Here is a 22,118-nt window from a genome sequence, read left to right on the forward strand (position 1 = left end):
TGACATTCCAGGATTTGAAATAAGGCATTCTGACATCAGATTCTCTGACATTATCATCAAAATACATGTGTTTTATTCAATAAGACCCTGTAAAAATAATATCGGCCAACATATTGAGTATTTGCTCAAAATTATTCCCAGACATAAATGCTTAAATATTTTGTCTCAAGTAATACTCAAACTTGCATTTCAAAGATAAAGACAGCAAGGCTTAAACAAAATAAATACTGAGCATCGAAACTAACATAATTTCCTCCATGAAATAATACTCAGATGAGACACAATTTTCCTAAATCTTTGTTCAACAACACTAAATCAAAGTATAATTCCTGAGCTTCCTGCTCTAAGAAATACTTGCTCCCAGAATATAAGACTCTGGTACAACTAAAACACCTTACTTATCAAGACTAATCACATGCTTATTAAGATGGCTTTAATGACCTCACCCTGCTATGCCCACCTGCTCCAGTTCTTTTCCAAAGACTCTGCCCAATTTTCAACCAAATTCCTGCCTTGCTAGATTTACCTTAAAATCTCCCAGCCCATGTCCTAGAACCCTTTAAAAACTCTTTCCTACTTCATCTTTTTAAAACATTACTAAGGCTACACAGATGGTATCTTCACTTACTGTAACTTAAATAAAATCAGTTTTATTGATCAACAGAATTTCCTGATGGTCTTTTATTTGGTGGGGGTGGGCGGCACTTTGCTAGAATACTACTCAATGTACAGATGAGCTAGGACGTGAATCCAACTTCAATTCTGGGTCCATGTTCTTTGCTAATATATAAACTGTCTTTCTTTCTCCACATTTTTTATCAAACTGTTTTGAATATCTGTACCAACTCTCTATCTCCTTTTTTCCACACGAGCATTCTTGAGATTCAAAAAGTGTCTTAAGTGAGTGAGTCAGGGAGAGAGAGACATATATCATATGATATCACTTGTATCTAATCAAGTATTAAATCACTTATCAAGTATTAAAATCAAGTATCAATCACTTTATTAAATCACTTTAATAAAAAAAACATACATACAATGAGCTTATTTATAAAACAGAAGCAGAGTCATAGATTTCAAAAACAAACTTATGGTTACCAAATGTGAAACATGAGGGAGGAGAGATAAATTAGGAGTTTGGGATTAATATTTACACCTTACCTACATATAAAATAGATAACCAATAAGGACTTACTGTATAGCACAGGGTACTCTGTTCAACATTCTATAATAACCTATTTATATGTAATATATACACACAAAACTGAATCAACTATACTCAAGACTAATCACATGCTTATTAAGATGGCTTTAATGACCTCACCCTGCTATGCCCAGCTGCTCCAGTTCTTTTCCAAAGACTCCGCCCAATTTTCAACCAAATTCAAATAAAGTTCTCATTATAGTTTTTTTTTTTTTTTTTTTGTCTTTTTGCTATTTCTTTGGGCCGCTCCCGCGGCATATGGAGGTTCCCAGGCTAGGGGTCGAATCGGAGCTGCAGCCACCGGCCTACGCCAGAGCCACAGCAACACGGGATCCGAGCCGCGTCTGTGACCTACACCACAGCTCACGGCAATGCCAGATCGTTAACCCACTGAGCAAGGGCAGGGACCGAACCCGCAACCTCATGGTTCCTAGTCGGATTCCTTAACCACTGTGCCACGACGGGAACTCCTCATTATAGTTTTGATTTACATTTCTTTAATAATTAGTGATGTGAGTATTTTTTTTTCATGTGCCTCCTCGTCATCAGTATGTCTGATTTGGAGAAATGCCTATTTAGGTATTCTGCCCCCACACTGGTCAGAATGGCCATCATTAATAAGTCTACAAATAACAAATGCTGAAGAGGATGTGGAGAAAAGGAACCCTCCTTCACTGCTGGTAGTAATGTAAATTGATACAACCACTAGGGAAAACAGCATGGAGGTTCCTCAGAAGACTAAATATAGAACTGCCATATGATCCAGCAATCCCACTCCTGGGCATATATCCTGACAAAACTTTCATTCAAAAAGTTAGATGCACCCCTATGTTTACTGCACCACTATTCACAATAGTCAAGACATGGAAACCACCTAAATGTCCACTGACAGATGAATGGATTAAGATGTGGTATATATAAACACAATGAAATACTACTCAGCCATAAAAAAGAACAAAATAATGCCACTTGCAGCAACATGGATGGAACTAGAGACTCTCATACTAAGTGAAGTAAGTCAGAAAGAGAAAGACAAACACCATAAGATATCACTTATACGTGGAGTCTAAAATATGGCAGAAATGAACCTATCTACAAAATGGGAACAGACTCACAGACATAAAGAACAGACTTGTGGTTGCCAAGTAGGATGGTGGAGTAAGTGGGATGGATGGGGAGTTTGGGGTTGGTAGATGCAAACTATTAGATTTAGAATGGATAAATATATACAGCACAGGGAACTATATCCAAACTCTTGGGATAGAACATGATGGAAGATAGTATGAGAAAAAGAATATATATATATATATATATATATGACTAGGTCACTATGTTGTACAGCAAAAACTTACACAACACTTTAGATCAACTATACCCTAATAAAAATATTTCTTTAAAAAAAGTCTTAATATTTGCAGGGATGTCTGATAATTTCAGACAGATGCTTCTCTTTAGAAGAGTCTGCCTGAGATATATACGCAGCTCAAGGTAAAAAAATGTAAGGACCAGAGTAACCTGGCAGCCAAGGGGGCGTCCAGGTGAGGCAACAAAAAAAAAAATCTGAGGGACTGGCATCCTATAGGAACAGGTTAGGCTGCTCAGGAGCTTTGGAGCTTTGTTCTTTTTAGAGAACATAGGTTCAAGTATGTGAATTCAGGGTAGTAGAGATTTGCAGGGTCAAGGACAGGAAGGCTTGGCACAGTCTTTTCTGCAATGAATGAACACATTTTGAGATTCTTCCAGTACACAGAAGCCAAAGAGGCTAAGTGACATCCCAGATGTCATGGAAAAGGCAATAGTGAAATGAAAACTCTCACCTATTTGATGGCGGGCTTGACAATTACACTGAAAAAGACAAAGAAGCACCAGTGTACATTACTAGGTCTGGGACTTGAGCAGTAACAGAAGGCTAACTCCCTTAAAGGCCATTTACAACTCCTATAGGATAGAGATACTGAGGATTTATGGCCCTAGAAAACACAATTAATTTCAGACTTTTTTTTTTTTTTTTTTTTTTTTTTTTTTTGTCTTTTTAGGATTGCACCCTTGGCATATGGAAGTTTCCAGGCTAGGGGCTAAATCAGAGTTGTAGTTGCTGGCGTATGCCACAGCAACAGTAATGCCAGATCCAAGCCACATCTGTGACGTACTCCACAGCTCATGGCAACACTGGATCCTTAACCCACTGAGCAAGGACAGGGATCAAACCTGCCTCCTCATGCATACTAGTCAGATCCATTTTCACTGAGCCATGATGGGAACTCTAACTTCAGACTTTAAAGTGCTTTTGCCTCTACCACTCCAGAGATTTCCTTTCTCAAGGCCACCGATGACTTTTATTGATGTATTTGATTGACAGTTTTCTATCCTCTTCTGATTTCACCTTTCAGTATTTGCATCACTCACTCCTCCTTGAAACACTTTTTTTTTTTCTCCTTTTCACTCCCAGGACATCTAATTTATTTGGATTTTCTCCTACTTAAATGGAGTAAAGAATCACCCTTGGTTCTCTTGTCTGCTTTATCTATGTTCCCTTCCTTTTGTTTTTCATCCAATTTCATGGCTTTAATCATTTACATGTTGACAGCTACATAATCAAAACATTCATAGGCTTGTGTAACCAACTGATTTTCTGATTTCTCTACTTATATATCTAACAGACATGAAAAGCTAATTCTCCAAAAAAATGGAATTCCTTATTTTCTCCAAGTAGATGTTTCCCCAAGCCCTCTTTATTCTGATTGGTTACAAATCTATCCTTTAATTTGCTCAGATCGAAAATCTCCAGTCATCTTTGTTTCCTCTCTTTTCACTCATCTAACATTCAAATTAACAGAAAATTCTTCAAAATACATTTAGAATCTGACCACTTTCTAACCCCTTCATTACTACTACTGTGTTCTAAAATATATCATCTGTTGATCACATTACTGCAATAGTCTGACATCTCCTAGCTTCTATCTTTGCTCCTGTAAAGTCTATTCTCAACATGACAGTCACTTGAGTGATTCTTCCCATTATAAATCACATTATGTAATGCCTTTCCTCAAGATCCTCCAATGCTTTCCATGATGTTCCACTCCTGATCCCACTTTTTATAATCTATTTCTCCTTAGCAGTAGTTAAAAATTCCAACATGTTCTACAACACTACATAATTTATTTATTATCTTTCATTTACTATCTGTCTTATTGCATGGAATCTAAATTTTATGAATGTCATAAATTTTACTTTTTTTGTACACGGTATTTCAAACTCAGGGCCATACACAGAGTGGTCATCAATAAATATTTCTGGGAAGATAGAAATAAGGGAGGAAGGATGGGAGGGAAGAAAGAAAGAAGAAAAGAAGGGGAGGGAAAGAATAGAAAAATCCATACCTATGTGTATCTAGGTAGGAATAACCTCAAAGAATATAGAGCCAATAAAATATCATGTGGTCATTTCTCATCCTCTTCCCTCCAACGTTTGTAACAAATCAAGTTATAATAGGTTACCATAGGTTATAATAGATTAAGATAAATAATCACAAAATTGCAGCAGAATTGCAATAGCTGCGGCTTATCCTTTGTTTTATACAAATGACCCACTGCCTCCAGGCATCTCCATGGTAATCTAAATAAGAATTGAGCTAAAATAAGATTATACGAACATTTTCTTCCACATTTTCTTTTGCTTAAAGTAGAGCACCCTCTCCATTTCAGTATTAAGTAGCACCTAAATCTTATTTTAATGATAGCATATTTAGTCCCAGGTGAAGTGTGAAATCCTTCAAGGTGTAGATCAAGAAATCAAATGGCTGGATGGTGGGAAAACTGTGACAAAATAAGATAGTTTTTAAAAGATTTTACATACTTTTCTTAGTTTAAGAGTAGCATGGACTGAAAGTGGAACCCTAATAGTTATTGCTATTAATTACTCTAAGATGAAGTTAAAACAAATGTTAAACTATCTCAGAAAAGCTGCTGCCTTACTATTAAAAAAAAAAAAATCTACATCTTTTTACAGTAAGTGACCTTAGGTATTATTGATAGGGTTTGTCTCCGTCTGTGTAAACATGTTCACAATCAAATTCTATTAACTAGCATTCTAATTTAGTATCTAATTATCCTATCAATTCTAAATTATTAATAATGAGTTTTAGCAGTTTATCAGGTGAAAAGTAGTTATCGAAATGCTAATAAGGAAGCATGACAAGACATAAATCTCTTCTGAATTGTATATAAAGAACAAAATAAAAATTCTATATAATTTTAAGGTTGAGTACTATATTTTAATACATATGTGACAACCATTAACCAAGATGTTGATTAACCCATGTTCAAAACTGTTGCCCAAAAGCAAAATTTATAGGAAATTTATTAGACATATCATTGCATGTAGACACCAAAAGAACAACTTTAACTGTTTGATATGATAATGGTTGTTCAAACATGAAAATGAAAGTCATGAGTTATCTGGAATAGTGAAATGTTTTCCAGTTGCAATGTGGAATGTATTCAATTTAACACCGGATTTTCATGTTTATTGTTCCCAGAGGACAGAATAAAACTAGCTTTTCTCAAGAAGCTGGGATGTAGATGATCCACCAAGTAACTAATCTTTCAATAGTTTTGAAAACAACTTAATTTTTCAAGGCATTGCAAACCATGAACCTCAGGTGCTTTAAGAAAAGTTAGTCTTCCTAAAGACTATCTTGAGAATATGCAAGTTATGGCTCAGGTTTGCAAAGATTTGACCTCATTTGCAAAATAGCAATAGAAGTCTGCTTATTTGCATGTTTTCAAATAAAATTATGGCAGTGACTGCTTGTTTGTGAGATGCATATTTTCCTAGGATTTATTCTTTTCGATCTAACAAGCATTTACTGAACACCTAATGTGCGCTAGGTGCTGTGTGCTAAACTCTAAGGATAAAAATAAGAAGACTGAATATTTTCAGAGATTTTAGCTTACATATGGAGTGACAGGCAAGCAAATGTCTAGTGACAATGCTATCTAACATGTGCAGTAATAGAGATCTGAGTTACAGAGTTGAAGAACGTCAGGGTGTAGCCACAGGAAACATGATTAACAGGTGCCAGAAGCCATCACCGGTCATATTATCTTGGTGAATTTACTATTGTCTTCTCTAAGACAGATGCAAAATTAGATCATGTCACTAATCTGTAAATGACTGCTGACTGATTATCTGTCAACCCTACCTGTGAGTTAGTAAAATGTGGTAGAACACATTGGTTAAGGTATTGAGATCTGGATCAGAGAGAGTCAAGTTTTAATTAACTGTTATTTAACCTCACTGATCAGCCTCAATTCCTGTAGCTTTTAAGTGAAGGTAAAATTTTCAACATTGGGGAATTCCCATTGTGGCTCAGCTGATTAAGGACCAAACGCTGTCTTTGTGAGGATGCAGGTTCAATCCCTGGCCTTGCTCAGTGGGTTAAGGTGTTGCCCCAGCTGTGGCATAGGCCACATCTGCAGCTCTAATTTGACCCCTGGGCTGGGAACTTCCATATACCACAGGTACAGCCATAAAAAGGAAAAAAAAAATCAACATTATAAGATCATTGTTACGACTAGGTGAAACAATGCATATAGAGCACTCACAATGTTGTCTGACTCACCTTTTAAGATTTTTTAAAATGTTAGCTATTACCATAGGAAAACAGGATTAAAAATATATGCAATGTCTTAATTCCTCTTGCAACTTTTCCTGTTTTCTAATAATCCAAATGATCTCTTTCACATTTTGGAAAGTTATTTTCTTCAGGACATAGACAGAAATATAGATAAGTAAGCCAAAAGATATTAGTGTGAACAAGGAATTAGAGCAGAGTAAAGCAGTTATCCTTTACATATACTTGTGAATTTACATGATTTGCTACAAAACGAAAAGTGCAATAAAAACAAGCATAACAATTATGATGGGACAAACACCTGCATAGCTACTTCCTAAGTCAAGAAACACCAGATGCCTGCCTTTTATCCCCTCTATCAATCAAGATGTTCTCCACACATCCCTGCCCCAAGGTAATCATAATCCTTTCATATATGGTACTATTTTCTTACTTTTCCTTAGTTTTATTACCAAAAGCTAGATCCTTAAACATTATATTTTAGTTCTATCTGTTTTCAAACTTTATGTAAATGAAAATATACATTGAATAATCTTTTGCATCTGACTTCTTTCATGTAATATTATGGGTGTGAAATCCATGCCTGAGTTTTACATATTTGTAGTTTATTTTTTCACTGTTATATTATCATATGAATACAAGAAAACTTACTTATGCTTTCCACCAATGATGGATACTTGGGCTGTTTCTAGTCTTGGCTACTACGAATGAAACAATAATAAATATCCACGTGTATATCGTGTATTACACTTGCCCATGCCTTTCTATCAAGTATGTACCTAAGAGAAAAACTGCTGATTCACAGGGAATACTCATTTTTAACTTTAGCAGGTAATTCCAAACTACACTCTAAATCAATTTAAATCTCTACCAGTAGTATATAAGTGACCCCTTCTTTATAAATTTTTTCCAGGTCTTTTAGAAATAGTAATTATTACTATTATTTTTCAGGCTTCCTGGTCTATGCTTAAAATTTGCACTTATTTTCCATAATACGTAGCATGAAAGAATACACTCTTTCCACTATGCGGGTGCTACTAGTACCTGCTTCTACCCACAATCCTCTTTTTAATCCAAAGTTTGGTACTTGCAATGTAACCAACTATCGCCACCCCCATTTAGTGGGTACTTGTGCTTTTGTTTGGATTTCAAGAGAGAGGCACAGACGCAGACAGGCAGAGGGAGCAGTATGTGACTCTGGATTGCTCAGAGGACTGCACCTGTTGAGAAGGGCAATGAATGCTTAGTTTCCTAGGCTGTGTGGTTCCTGCAGCCCAAAGTTAAGGACAGACCATGGGCCAGGTATGCCCAACTCTCCTTTATAACCTGGGTGCCACTAGATTGGTTTCAGTGAATAAGGCCAAGTGACTGTTCCAGGCGTGTTTCTTTTCTTCTTTCTTTCTTTCTTTCTTTTTTTTGGTCTTTTTAGGGTTGCACCCAAGGCATATGGAAATTCCCAGGCTAGGGGTCAAATCAGAGCTGTAGCTACTGGCCTGTGCCACAGCCACAGAAATACCAGATCCAAGCCATGTCTGTGACCTACACCACAGCTCATGGCAAAGCCGGTTCCTTAACCCACTGAGCAAGGCAAGGGAACCCGTGTTCTCATGGATCTAGTCAGATTCATTTCCACTGAGCCACAATGGAAACTCTTATTTTAAAAAAAAAATTTTAACCACTATTTATAATTTAATTGGCATTTAAAAATATGAAAAATGCTATTAATATCAGTGGCCTTATTTTCCATTTTGAGATCTGTTCATTTCTTGTGTTAATCCAAATTTTAATCTGTATTATTTTCCCCCAAAGAGCCTCCTTTAATATTTATCATTTGCAAATTAGCTGGTGCTATATTTTCCCTTTAATTTTTTTTTAATGGAACTAGAGACTCTCATACTGAGTGATGTAAATCAGAAAGAGAAAGACAAATACCATATGATATCACTTGTATCTGGAATCTAATATACAGCACAAATGAACCTTTCCACAGAAAAGAAAATCATGGACTTGGAGAATAGACTTGTGGTTGCCAAGGGGGAAGGGGAGGGAGTGGGATGGATTGGGAGCTTGGGGTTAATAGATGCCAACTATTGCTTTTGGAATGGCTTAGCAATGAGATCCTGCTGTGTAGCACTGAGAACTCTGTCTGGTCACTTATGATGGAGCATGATAATGTGAGAAAAAAGAATGTATATATGTATGTGTATCTGGGTCACCATGCTGAACAACAGAAAAAAAAAACTGTATTGGGGAAAAAACAATAAAAATTTTTTTTAAATAATAAATTTTTAAATTTCATTTTTATTTTAATTTTTTCAGGCGTGTGTTTCTTAATCCTATCCTACAGTCTTCAGATAATGAAAATCTTTTTCATTAGTTTCCAGTGGTGGTGTTTGTTTTTGTGTTTCTATCCTTTTTGTCAATCTCTAATGAAAAATTACAGTCCAGAGCTGTTATTCTAACGCCAAGTCTTACTCAGAAGTTCTAGCTTTACACTCCTTAATTAGAGAAAGAGTCAAGCAGCTTTGGTATGTAACTATAATTTGTCTCAGAGTTAAAACCATTCCTTATATTAGCCTTCACTATGACCTTATTTACTACAGAGGAAAAAAAAAGTTTTTTAATATTTTCCTACTTCAGAGAGATGAGAAACAGTTTTGTTAAGAAGGTCACATATTTACAACAACAACAACAAAACAACTCCTGTTAACAAACAGGAGTGCGCTGTGGTTCAGAAGAAATTCCACATATGGGTGAAAATTTTAGGAAGAGCTATTGGATTAATTAAAATTCAGTAATTCGGTTTTCCTATCAGGGAAATTTTTTATTTAGAAATGGTATTTACTGAAGAAAAATGTTTTAATTTTCTGAAATGTCCCGGGGGATAAAATGTATATCAATACATATATATCTTCATGTATCTATATTAATTTAAATATGTCATAAAGGTAATTTCGATGCAGAAGTTTTTATGCAAATCATGTTTAATTATGACTCTGAGGAATATCAAAAAAATCTGACCTCACTGCTATGTAGTATGGCTTCACTGCTGGTAAGAACCTGGCCAAGCTTATCACCTCCTCAAGAGAAAGTCAACTTTACCTCTCGTCCATGTAGTCATAAGAAATACAAATCTTCTCCAAATCACTTAACTCTGAGGTAACTCTGGAGTCCTCATATTAGATGTCAGAATCTCTGATTGTATTCCAGTTCCTATTACAATCTGGCAGAAAGAACTGCCATTTAAGAAAATAATAACTAATAAATTGATATTAAAGAAAATAATAATACCAACAGAAGCTAAGCAGAAAATAAGCACTCCTCTACACACTCCGCATACAGATTTCATGTTCATACAAACTGAAAGATAAATACTACTTTTCCAATTTCACAGATGCTGAAATTGAGGTATACTTTAAAGTACATGGAAAGGTCTTTTCATTCGCTACATTCTCAGTTGATTTTTTTTTTTTTTTTTTTTTTTTTTTTGGTACCAAGAGTGAGGGTACATTTTCAACTATTGCTAAGATAGGCTACCAAATGGCACTGGAAAACAATACATTTTATATCACTGTTATGATTACCACTGAAGTTGCTGTTTGTGGAAATATAGACTTTTTAATCATTTTAATAATGAATTCATAAGAATAATTCATTTATTGAATTAGCTTTCTAACCAAGAACTACTGGCCACTGAGATATATATCTATATGAAATGATAAACTGATTTAATAGTCATAACCACAGTTAATATTTATCATACCATTTGTATATGCCAAGAATTTAGCCAAGCTCTTATATATACCAACTAATTTAATTTTTTAAAAAATCCACACTTTTATTTATCTACTTTTCAGTAAGTTTAAATCCTTGAAGGGTAAAGCATCACAAGGATTCTGCATCCAATGGCCTTAGTAGGAAGGTTGTTTCAGAATTTGGGACAAATCACACCATTGTTTCCATGAGCAGGAGTTCTCCTTCCCCGGATTACCTGGTTTTGTTAGTTTTTCCACCAGGAGTTACTGTGTTGTTCCTTCTTTATACATACAAGCGTATCTCTTGCCTAGAGAGAATTTAGTTTCATCTTAAACATAAACACCAACAATTTTAAGAAGAGCTGTGTGTTCCTTCTTGTTCCAGAAACCCCACTTATAGCTCACAAAACGGCTCTGGATCACAGCCTTTCCAGCATATTTGTCATTTTAGAAGTCCTGTTCCCAGCACATCTCCACAGGCTCTAAGATGGCTGAAAGAGCTAATTTAATCTTTATAAGAACCCAATATGTAAGTTTTATCATTAGCCTGGTTACATATATCAGGCAACAGTTTTCAAGGTCAGTGAGTCAGTCAGTGTAGATTAGAATCTAGGCAGTCTAAGATGAAGAAGCAGTTCCTAAGCACTGCTTGTTGCAACCCCTCACTGCTCAGTGAGATGCGGTTCCTATTTTCAATTTTACTGTCTTGATTCCAAATCTTGTTCTGTACTGTGTGGGTATATTTCATAATGTGTCATGCTACTGATTAAAAATCATTACTAACCTTGGAATTCAATCAATTTACAACTAGTAAGATACTGATTTCATTAACCCCCAGAGGTAGCTTATGCTCTCTTGGCAGCAGGGCCTCCGTAATACAATCAACTTACTATTTAATACCACACTGACTTTGAAAAAAAAATACTTTTTTTTTTTTTTTTGGCTTTTTAGGGCCACACTTGCAGCATATGGAGGTTCCCAGGCTAAGGGTCTAATCAGAGCTACAGGTGCTGGCCTACACTACAGCCACAGCAACACCAGATCCTTAACCCACTGAGTGAGGCCAGGGCTCGAACCCACAACCTCATGGCTCCTAGTGGGATTCATTTCTGCTGCACCATGATGGGATCTCTGAAAGAAAAAATACCTTAAGATTCACAAAATAGTACATCACTCAAAGAGCCCAAATGACACTTGTCACTGAATCAAAGAAGGATCCCTCCAAGGCCTGGCATATGAAGGTAAACATGGTACTTAGGGAATAGAAGAGAGAGGCACTGCTGATTGATTGCTCTTTTAGAGGCGCTTGGAGCAACAGGGTGAGCTGAAACCAGAATTCAGAAATCAGTCCTTAGTATCCATGAGGATTCAGGTTTGATCCCTGGCCTTGCACAGTGGGTTAAGGATCTGGTGTTGCCATGAGCTATGGTGTAGGTCACAGATGTGACTCAGATTCTGAATTGCTGTGGGTGTGGCATAGCCTGCAGCTGTAGTTCCAACGTGACCCCTAGCCTGGTAACTTCTACATGCTGCAGGTGTGGCCCTAAAAAACAAAACAAACAAACAAAAAAAAAATAGTAAAAGAAAAGAAAGACAGAAATCAGAAATCAGTTGTAAGCTTTTTCTCTAGCTGCAGCCTGAGTAGCTTGTCCCATCTAGGATGTCCATAGGGATTCTCTTCATCTTCTTTTTATGTGAGACTAGTGAATATGCAAGCTGGGCAGCTCTGTGTAACCCCAAGATGAAGGAATAAAATTAGGGAGAAGCAGTCATTGTCTCCTCTTTGTCACTGCTATGCCTCTTGGGAATACAGCATGGAAGCAAACCACTGCCTCCCACCCTGACCTAGAGGTATGAGAGACAGATTTAGCAGCCTTGCCTGCCCACAAGATATGCAACTGCTGGGACAAAGATGTCTGCTCCAAATGGTAGCCTCAAAATGGTATGTGTATATCACATGACAATAAGAGCACTTTAAAACTCCAGACTTTAATTTTGACCTAGATCTAACTCTAGTTTCACTCTCCCAGGGAAAAGACTTTTAGAAGAACAGAGACATCTGGCAATGGGTAGGACTAAAGAGTTTTGTCCTTTCTATTGATTCGTAACTTCACAGGGTTCGGAATTTCATGGTTTGTTTTTAAATCATACTACTTTTTTCAGCTTTAAAAAAGACTGTGATTGGGTATTTTATTGAAGAGACCCTGTAAATCAACTATGCTTTAATTTAAAAAAATGACTGAGTTGCCAAGTGAAAGAAGCCATTTGAAAAGGTTACATACTCTATGATTGTGACATTTTGGAAAAGGGAAAATAATAGGGAGAGTAAAAAGATCAGGGATTGCCAGAGGTTAGGAGGATTTTTAGGTCAGTGAAACTACTCTTGATTGATACTATAATGATGGATATATTATAGATTTGTTCTAACCCACAGAAGGTACAATGCCAGAGTGAACACTAATGTAAATTAGAGACTTTGGGTGATTATTATGCGTTAATGTATGTTCATCAATTGTAGCAGATGCACAATATGGTGGAGGGTATCGATAATGTGAGAAGCTGTGTGTGTGTGGGGGCAGAGAGTATATAATTAAAATGGCCTTTACTGATGCTCCTCCAATGCACCAAAATTAGTTTTGAATAGTATTTGTCACTATCTAGATTATATATCATGTATTTATTTCTTTACTGTATCCAGCTTATAGGATATAACCTCTTTTTGCCTTGTTCATTGCTGTATTCTCAGAGCCACAAACATTGATGCTGACAAGTGCCTGCTGGTTCAGTTAACTAGTTAATCTAACTAGTATTTCAGTTAGATTAATAATTTTCAGTTCCAGGAGTTTCTGTCATGGCCCATCGGAAACTAATCTGACTAGTATCCATGAGGACGCAGGTTTGATCCCTGGCCTCACTTAGTGGGTTAAGGATCTGGCATTGTCGTACTCTGTGGTGTAGGTCACAGACACTGCTTGGATCTGGTGTTGCTGTTTTTGTGGCATAGGCTGGCAGCTGCAGCTCTGATTTGACCCCCTAGCCTGGGAACTTCCATATGCTGTGGGTGTGACCCTAAAAAAAAAAGATTGAAAGTTGATTTTATAAAAGTAACCCTAGGAAATATACTGTATGAGAGAAGGAAAGCTTATGGTCTTATTCACCAAATTCCTCAATGAAACAACTGAGGGATAATATATCAGATTGAAAAATATCAAGAGGAAATAAAAGAGGAAAAAAAGGTGGAAGTGAAAGGATCTGGATTTTACTCATAGTTCTCTCCCTGCTGATATGTCTTCAGACAACTGTCTTCTCCCCTCTGTTGCACAATCTGCCTACCATAAATCAAAGAGTGGGTGCTAAAACAAGGAAGGGCCCTCATGGCTCTGACATACATGATGTTCTTTTTTCCAAATATTTCTCCAGGAGGCCAGGTTTTATAATCATTCAGGTTTTTCAACTAACTTTGGCTATGGTTTTTATTTTTGTACAGAATGATGCTCACATAAATATCTGGCAGCTGAATTCCCTCCCTAAAATGATCCAAAATTTTTAGGGAAAGTTGTAAATGACAATCGATATCTGTTTTATTTCTACCTAAGAAAACACCTTTAATATAAAAAAGGCACAAATAGGAGACAAGGGCTGCTCTTATTCCAAAATAAAAAGCGGTCCCTTTCCAATGTTATCAAATTTTACACTTCAGCTGGAATACAAAGTACATACTTTGGGATGCAGCACTGAAAGAAAGTCTGAAGGGGAAATGGCAGAGATGTAGAATCCTCCTACTAAAATCTAGCACTCATCTTCAGACACAGGGTATAAAAATAGAAAAGCAGGGACACGATTCCAGCAACATGGCAAACAAAATAATTTCAAAACCCTCACGTAATAAAACACCTAGAAATGATACATAAAACATATATCTTTTAAAATTCATAAAAGAATTTTCAGGAAAGCATGTAAGTCTCTAGCTTTCAAGTAGAAAAAAAGAGGTAGAAAACCATAACACATGCTGGTTAAGTCTATAGTGTGGCTACTCTGGGTAGGATCTAAAAATTAATAACAATAACAACAGTGGAAACAAACATTTACAAATTAAAAAAAATATAACATCCAAGTAACTAATAAGCTAAGGAAATAAAATTCAATGCTAGAAAATACTGCAAGTGAAAATATGGCCTACTTAATAAGTGATGGTAATTCAGACAAATTGGATATCTATACAAAAAAGATTAACTTGACTCCTACCTTAGATTTGTTAGACTTTTAGAACTGATATTCAAACCTCAATTCTAATCCAGAAATAACTCATAAATTGATAGCTTAAGGACCCCTACCTTAAACCATACATAAAAATTAACTCAAAATGGAACATAAAACTACATGTGAAAGAGAAAACTATAAAATTATTAGACTAAAAATCTACAGGTAAACATTTTGGTAATTATTCCTAATGTTAAACATGGAGTTACCAAATCATCAATTTTACTCTTAGGTTTATATCCAGGGAAATGAAAACACACATCCACACAAAAACTTGTACATGAGCATTCACAGCAGCATTATTCATAACAGTAAAAAAAAAAAATGCAACGTCTACTTGATGATACATAAATAAAATACAGTATTACCCATACAATGAAATATCATTTAGCATTAAAAAGGAATTAAATCTATGCTGCAAGATAGATGAACTTTGAAAATATTAGTTAAAGTGAAAGAAGCTAGCAATAAAAGACCATATATTATAATATTCTATTATATGAAGTTCAATTGCAGGCAAATGTATACAGAATATAGAATGTATATAATCACTTCCTGGGATTGGAGAGAATGGATAGAATGGAGAGAAACTGCTAGTGGGTACAGGGTTTTATGCAGAGAGACAAAAAATTTTTAAATTATATTGTGAAGATTACACAATTTTATGAACACACTAAAAACTTTAAATTGCATGCTTGAAGTGGGCCGTGAATTTTATCTCAATAAAGTTCTAAAAATCAATCATAGGTGGATTATTGACTATGAACTAAGAATATAGCTTTGAAAGCTAATATAGGAACTCAGAGTAGGCGGATATTTCTAAAACAAGACACAAAAAGAAAAAAATGGATAAATTTGCCTACATTACATGTAAAAGCATCTGTTCATCAAGGAAGTCTCAGTATTATAAAAATACCCATTATCTCACATTCATCTATAAAGTCGATATTTAAATGAAGATCTCAACATAGTTCTGTGTGCATGTATGTAACTTAATTCTTTAATGGGAAAAGCTAAATTACAGTGAGGGATTGCTGTATCAAGTTCAGGACCAAGAAGAAATCAGAAATGGAGAGGTAAACTGCATACCTAAACACTTAGGTTGCTTTTACTCTCAAGGACTTTTGCAGGTCCTGCAGATACGGGCTTCTGTATTAGCACTGTTCTGTGTGCCAGGTGCCAGGGATACAATGTTGAATGAGCCAGACAGCCCAATCTGCCGAGATATTTTTAGGATACCTCAGTAGTAACTGTATTTAAAATATTAAGATACTCCCTTCCTTTGGCTCTGAATTCATAACAGATGAAAGGCAGTCAGATGCCTAAACAGAATGGGAAGCTCAAGACAGAGAGGTCAAATTATACAAGGGCAGAATGAATTCATTTTCAGTTTTGCAAATGCAAAATAAAAATGTCCAGTCAAAATATAGAACTGTTAAAAGATGATCTCTGAAACAACGGAATGGCCCAGAACATTACCCTGGTCAAAGGCTACTGTTTCCCATGCATATTTAACTTGAAATGGCAGACCTTTATATCAGGGTATTAAAGTTTCTGGCACCGAAGAACTGCTTGGTATCAGCATTACTGTCCTTGACCATATACAGAAATGAGGAAAATTCATATAATGCTCCAAAGCAAATTATTCTAAATCATTAGGTGTTGATCATCAATCACATACTCTAAAAAGTCAGAGAATAAAATCTCCCATAACCCTCACACCAAGATGGATTTGATCTGATGAGAAATGTATTGACTCTCTTGCAAAAAAGCGGAGCCCTAAGTTGTGCTCTTTACATTTGTGGAGAATTATTTTTCATGATCCAGTGTTCCTATGGTCCTCTTTCCTTCCCCCTGAAAGCTCTACTTTAGTAAGACAAGAATCTCTTGAGATCCAGCAAGAGGAAGATAGATTATCAAGCAACTATTTTTGCTAATATTGGAAAGCAGATGGCCTTTTTACATTGGCTGCAAATAATCTATTCAGAACAAAAATGTATCAGATCATGTTGGAAATTTTGGAAAGTACGCACAAAAAAATATATCACAGAATCTGAAATGCCTATTTTACCATGAACTTAGTTCTTTCCGGTTCCAGAGTTACTCTTGCTGTTAAAAGTTATTTACAAAGAGATAGAAAGATGAACTCTCTGAGGTGGCTAGGGGTGTCATTAAGCCATGGCTGATGCACTTGCATAGATTTCTTTGCTACTGGTAGTTTCATTTCTTAAACTATAGAAGGATAGAACAAGAAAAAAACTAGTCTTTAACTCTTTTTAGGTAATAGTTAATATCCTGAGGAAAAAAGGCACATACTTAGAACATATTCATATAATTATACAATTCGAGAGAGTTCATGGATCCCCTGGAACTCATGAGGACGTCCCCATCCTCTGAGTCTGGACACCAGGCAGCCTCAGAGTCCTCCCAGTTCTAGGAACACATGCATTTATACACTAAACTCTCCTTGGCAAGACTTGACAGGAAGAAGCTGAATCTCTTACAGCAAATCCTCCAAGCGTTTTGGAAGCCTCACAGCTTAACTAACAGTGTGGGCATTTGAAGTTATAAGAGAAATGCATGTTAGTGAAGGTACCCGGTATTTCTTTTCCCCTGCTAATCTTTCCTTTTTGGAGACTAGGAAAAGCCAACACACGACTATGCCTCATGTTTGAAACTGCAACGTGGAGGCATTCGTGAATACTGAATTTTGTGAAGACAGCATGACTTGCAGGTGGGGTAGCAGACATGAAGACCTACTTCTACCTCTTATCTCAGGTTACTGTGCACAGATACTTAATTAAATTTTTACCTTCTTTATTTATAAAATGGTAATAATAAGGTCTGTTTATTTCCCTGAAAAATTGTGAAGCTGGTGGCTGATGAGTGCCAGACATCTTAGGTGCCAGATGAATGACAGCAGTCATCTGGGAAGTGATTAGACAAGATACAACAGGACATTGTTTCTCAAACTTTACTCATATACCTATATTTTGCCAAAGCCACGGGCCACCTACTTAATATTTTTTCTTTAGATTTCACCCTTTCTAGAAAATGATCTTTGCCAAAATAACATTAACTAAAAATAAGAAATTTGATGTGTCGTTTATTTTTTTTCCCCTCTAACACACATTATAGTCAGGTTATATATATTATGTTTTTAAAAGTTGTTTCTGTGTGGCTTAAAATTTATTTTGAAAACTATGATTTGGAAAACATGCATCTATAGCAAGCCACTAAACTTTAGCTTAAATGAAACATAATCTGGGTTTATTCTTTTCCTTGGCCAAGAACAAGATTGGAGACAAGGGGGTCAGAGTTTTGATGGAGGAAAGGGAAGAAGGAAATGCCTGGAGGAGGCAAGGTGGCATTGCCATAGGCATCTGACGCTCAGCCAATGAGTTACAGTCCCTGAGGGCTGTGAGCAAGGAGAAGAAGAAAAAGAGGTCAGGACAGAAGATGCATGAATTTTAAAGAATGATGCTTCTATCTCAGTTACAAAGCTGGACGAGCTCATGTCACTTTTAGCAGTATTCTAAAGCTGCCAAAGCATTACAGATAATTTTTCACTTTAAAAAAGTAAAAAACAAACAAACAAAAAAAAACCCCCCAAAAAAACCACAAGGCAGGTGTGGGCAGGACATTAGCTTGGAAGGCACACAAAAAATGGTTCTTAACTGCTGATTTATGATGTAATTCTTTAATAACACATTCTTTTTTGGAAGCTACACACAAAGTTTTAATTCTGTGAAAAATTCGTAAGATCATTAAACAACTTCTTATCTTTTAGCCAATATTGCCTGAAACTACCCACAGCAGTTCTTTCTAGCATGCTCCTGTATGGATAATCAAATATATCAATAAACAAAGACGGAAATAAATCACAACTTAAGAAAGCCAGATTACTAAAATTCAGAGGTGCAACTTTCATTAAGCTAAAACACACAACATCCAATGTACTTAGCAACTACTTTAAGCTACGTGCTAAAGAAAAAAAGAGGCATCTATTCAACATATCTTTTTTTTTTGCTTTAAATTAGCTCTTTTTATTTTTTAAATGATTTTTATTTTTCCCATTAAGTACCTAGCCAGATCCAGACACTTGTTCCAGCCAGTGAGGATAGAGCAGTGAACAGCAAACAGGAGAATAAAATGAGTACTAAAGTGAAGTCATTCATACTCCAGCTTGTACAAGAAAATGTTTATTAAGCACGCATTATATGCTGACAATTGTGTCTTTTTCTTCATCTTAGTTTTTTGGGTTTTTTTTGCTTTTTCCATCATATGGGAGCTAGCTCAGCCTAGAATTCAAGTCTTATTCTTTGCAAGTAGACAGACCTGAATTTGAATTCTGGCTCTGCCTCCCTGTTAGCTGTGTGGACCTGGACACACTAATCTCTGTGTTCATTAGTTTCCTTATTCATAAAGTAGGAGACAAATATCCCCTAAGATCCAGAAGTAAGTATCTACCAATAAGTACTGACTCAGTGTTCTTACTCTGCCCTATTAAGCATGGGGGCAAACAGTGAACAAACCAGACATGGCCTTACAGTCCAGCCATGGGGATAAATGAGTGGATTCATCTAAAAAGTGATTAGTGGAAAGTTGATGCAGGGGACTTACTGCTCTAATTATTAAATACTGGTATTTTGAATGGCGGACAGGATGACAGATACATGCACAAAAAGAAGAGATTTTTAATAAAATAAGTGGCAAGTATTAAATGACAAATGACTATCTAGAAAATAATAAGCATTCAAAATTACATGTTTAGGAGTTCTCGTTGTGGCTCAGTGGTTAACGAACCCAACTGAGGGATCCATGGGAATGCGGGTTTGATCCCCGGCCTTGCTCAGTGGGTTTAGGATCCAGTGTTGCCATGAGCTGTGGTGTAGGTTGCAGATGCAGCTCAGATCACACATTGCTGTGGCTGTGGTGTTGGTCATCAGCTGTAGCTCCCATTCGACTCCTAGCCTGGGAACTTCCATATGCTGTGGGTGTGACCCTAAAAAGAAAAAAAATTTACATGTTTAAACAGACAACTGCTGGGTGTTCCCATTGTGGCTCAGTGGTAACAAACCCCACTAGTATCCATGAAGACGCAAGTTTGATCCCAGGGCTCGCTCAGTGGACTAAGGATCTGGCATTGCCTTGAGCTGCAGTGTAGGTTGCAGACATAGCTCAGATCCTGTGTTGCTGTGGCTGTGGTACAGGGTGGCAGCTACAGCTCTGATTTGACCCCTAGCCTGGGAACTTCCATGTGCTGCAGGCGAGGACCTAAAAAAAATAGAAAAAAAATTTAGACAACTGCTGCTGTCCCAGAAGTTAAATATAGGAAGTTACCGTGGCAGTTACTGCTGACCAAAGGTAGTTTTACTGAAAAGATAAGCTTTACTAATCAGACAACATATAAGAAAAAAACAGATCAGGAGTCATAACCATTAGGCAAAAGACTAATGAATACTCTAGAAGTTCACAGAATAAAATAGACATATATCTTAGTTCCCTAAGTCAGTAAGACACTACTGCTTAATACAATTCTTATTATCATTTTATCAAACATCATTTTAATTCTAGATAACCGAGTTCTTCCTGTGCCATGATGCATGGTCCATGGTCCATGGTCCATATTCAATACATTTTTTGCTTAATTGTGTTGGAAGGAGAAGCCCTAGAAAACAAGCCCTTTGTCCTTTTGACGATTGATTTAAATGTTCTTTGGCTTTGAACAATATTTAGAGACTATATTAAACTGCACTTACAGACATATTAAATATCCTTAATACAAGTTACAATTTAATAACTAACACATAGGTAATTAAATGTTTTTTTGAGCTTTATAATTTTGTTTGTTTTTAAGAAACTTCAGAAAATTATAAATAGGGTTTCTTTAATGCTGGTTGGTAGAAGATGGAGGTGGAGTCAGTTAAAATTCACCTGTCTCCCCTCTGGATGTGGAGAAATTATGGATGAGTTGTGTCAAAAAATCAGGATTGTTTTATGGTTATCTTTTCATAAACAAGGATAAAAATAGGAATTCCTGTTGTAGCTCAGTGGGTTATAAACCCAACTAGTATCCAAGAGGATGTGGGTTCAATCCCTGGACCTGCTCAGCGGTTTCAGATCTGGTGTTGCTGTGGCTGTGATGTAGGATGGCAGCTGAAGCTGTAATTTGACCCCTAAAACCTAGCTTGAGAACTCCCATATGCCACAGGTGAGGACCTTAAAAAATTAAGCAGGAAAAAAAAATAAAAATTAAGAGTAAAAATAATGTGGTGAGGGAGAACAAAGAACACTGTTACTTCTGTACTCCTGATACTTCTTAGGGCCTCCTGGTAATGAAGCCCTCTGATATACTGACTCTATTTTCTGAATCCCCATCTATACACTTAAATATTTCCCTGGTTCAGAGCCTGCTTGTACCCACTCACAAGAGGCAATTTTTAAACCTGGGGAAATTTTGTGAACTAGCATGTAATAAGATGAGCAGTTTTTTGTTTGTTTGTTTGTTTTTTTTACCATGGTAATCAGCAAAATCTTTTTTATTTTTATTTTTTAGAGCCCTTTATCTCCACCACTTATACATATCAATCACACCAAGACAGAGACCATATATTTGTGGTTTACAATGTCTACGTGGTACTTAGTCTTATGTCTGCTAAAGGGGGGGTGTGTATATAAGTTAGACAGATCAAGTAAGAGACTTAATGAATTTACTCAAGAATTCATTCTCAAACTTACATATGGCCCTTAAAATCCTCACAACTCAGTGTAACAGAAGTCCCCCCAGCTGAGAGTGTCTCTATACCACCATTTCCATAAAACCCTTATGAAAAGGAGGAGATGCCTAGGAATGAATTACACACCTGGGGGAGGGAGAATAGATCACAAATTTCATAAAGTTTCTGTTACTTCAAAGCAAAATGCCTCCTCACTGAGAACCCAGAGCTGCCCTCAGCAAATGAGTGTAAAGAGGATAAATAATCTGTTTTTGAGCAGAGTTTTGGAGAGCTACAGTACTGATTTTTTTTAACCTCCTGCTATTAAAAACCACCATGGTGTAGGCATAAAGAATGCAATGGTGTTTGGGCTAAAGGATTGTTGAGAATGATTTTCTGGAGACTTTGAAAACCAAACAGTTGTGAGTCACGGAAGAGTCCCTGTGAAGGGTCCCAGGTTGGCGTCTGCGGGGTAGTGACAACTGCAATAAGTAATGGTGAACATGAATAACAAGGCATTAGAAATGATTCTTAATAATAGTGTT

General features: G+C 36.4%; 1 protein-coding gene across 14 annotated transcripts in view; it reads right to left on the reverse strand.

Moving 5' to 3' along the window:
• ANO3 (anoctamin 3) overlaps nt 1-22,118 on the reverse strand; it is a 483,543-nt gene that overhangs the window by 135,809 nt on the left and 325,616 nt on the right. The gene's annotated exons all lie outside the window — the stretch shown is intronic.

This window comes from Sus scrofa, chromosome 2, assembly GCF_054392235.1.
Source record: "Sus scrofa isolate SSC_HxYL_T2T_F1_AM1 chromosome 2, Sscrofa_HxYL_maternal_Yorkshire_Landrace_v2.0, whole genome shotgun sequence".
Classification (NCBI taxonomy): Eukaryota; Metazoa; Chordata; class Mammalia; order Artiodactyla; family Suidae; genus Sus; species Sus scrofa.